The sequence below is a fragment of the Lucilia cuprina genome, chromosome 6 (assembly GCF_022045245.1).
Source record: "Lucilia cuprina isolate Lc7/37 chromosome 6, ASM2204524v1, whole genome shotgun sequence".
Classification (NCBI taxonomy): domain Eukaryota; kingdom Metazoa; phylum Arthropoda; class Insecta; order Diptera; family Calliphoridae; genus Lucilia; species Lucilia cuprina.
This window is the reverse complement of record NC_060954.1, coordinates 9,059,081-9,060,961: the sequence shown is the minus strand read 5'-3', so window position 1 is coordinate 9,060,961 and position 1,881 is coordinate 9,059,081. Positions and strand designations below refer to the sequence as shown.

At 29.2% G+C, this 1,881-nt stretch overlaps 1 protein-coding gene across 1 annotated transcript in view; it reads left to right on the top strand.

The window, feature by feature from the left end:
* Positions 1-1,881, top strand: part of LOC111683216 (calbindin-32) — a 28,933-nt gene that overhangs the window by 947 nt on the left and 26,105 nt on the right.

The window sequence follows — 1,881 nt, the reverse complement described above, 5'->3', positions numbered from 1 at the left end:
AGACTATAGACTAGACTATAGACTAGACTATAGACTAGACTATAGACTAGACTATAGACTAGACTATAGACTAGACTATGGACTAGACTATAGACTAGACTATAGATTTGACTACAGACTGCACTATAGACTAATCTAGCGATTAGACTATAGATAAGATTAGCCTATAAACTAGATTATAGTCTGGACTATAGATTTGACTACAGACTGCACTATAGACTAATCTAGCGATTAGACTATAGATAAGATTAGCCTATAAACTAGATTATAGACTGGACTATAGACTAGACTATACACTAGATTAAGGATTAGACTGTAGACTACTTTAGAATAAAAACTAGACTAGATTATAAACTAGACAATTGATTATACTTTATACTACACTATAGACTAAACTATGGATTGAAATATAGACTGAAGTATAGACTTTACTGAATATATAAACTATATTATAGACTTATCTAGTCTTTTCTATGGACTATAGTATGGCCTTAGAGTTGTAAGTCTAAAGTTACAATTACAATTGAGATTATAGTTTATACTATAATATCAAACCTTTTATAAGATGCTAAATCTGTTTTTTCTCTTTAGTATTTCAGTTTAAGCATAAAATTTGACCTTAATTGGCTTATTTTATTCTGTTCATGTGTATGTGAGTAAAGCAAGTCCTGCAGCAGTTTTTACATAAAATTTCGTTTTGCTATTTTCTGTTACATTTCTTAAATAAAATAAACGAATTTGGGTAGTAAAGAAAATGCATATAATTTGATCACGTTTAAAGCAGCAGATACAATTTGTTTTGCGTGTATGATGAAAACAAATAAGACTACAAGACAATGTTTAAGGAAACATAAGTTCTTAAAGGAAAACTTTTATTTTTGGGTTAAGATAAGATGGCAAACTGATGAGATAATAAAAATGGTAAAACGTTTTTTTGTGTAATTTTTTTTTTATTTTTTAAATTTTTATATATTTGGTTTGTCATTTAAAGTCAACTATTTATTAAAGAATCGTAACATCGAACTTAACCCGCTTTAGGGAATTTGGTATTAGTATATATGAGTGCTAATTTCCCAGGGTGAATTGTGTAGTTTGAAATCAGGTTTAATTAAAAGTGTCGTTTTTTTTGTTGCTCGCCTTATAAAAACTCATGACCAGCGGCAACAGTCACAGATACACAAACATTTGTCAACCAACAAAGCAAATTAATTGCGGTTTATAAATTTAAACACATACAGCTACACACAAAGAAGGAGCATTTCCTAAGGGTAAATTCGGGGAAAGCACAACATGAAAAGGTTGAATAACTGAATATTCTTTAAAAGAGAATTGTAACGGACAGTTGTGTTTATTTGCTTATTTTTCTTATTTTTTTGTGATTTAGTTCTTAATAAATGACCATTCAAATGCCGATGACGGGTGATATATTAGCATAAAAAGTCAATTTGTCCAATGATGTTGAAAGCAAAATTTTGCTAAAGCTAGTATTATTGCCAATAATGTAAAAGGCAACATAAAGCTAAATATTTACTAATTTTTAAGTTATAGTTATGGTATAATCTTTAGTCTGGTTTATAATCTAGACTATAGTCTAGTCAACAGTATAGTCTACAGTCTAGTCTGTCACCAATAATATAATCTAGTCAAATCTAGTCAAGTCTAGTCTATAGCCTAGTATAAAATCTAGTCTGTAGTCTAGTCTGTAGTCTAGTCTGTAGTCTAGTCTATATTCTATTATATAGTCTAGTCTATAGTCTAGTCAATAATCTAGTCTATAGTCTAGTCTATAATCTAGTCTATAGTCTAGTCTGTAGTCTAGTCCATATTCTATTATATAGTCTAGTCTATAGTTTAGTCTATAGTCTAATCTTTAATCTAGTC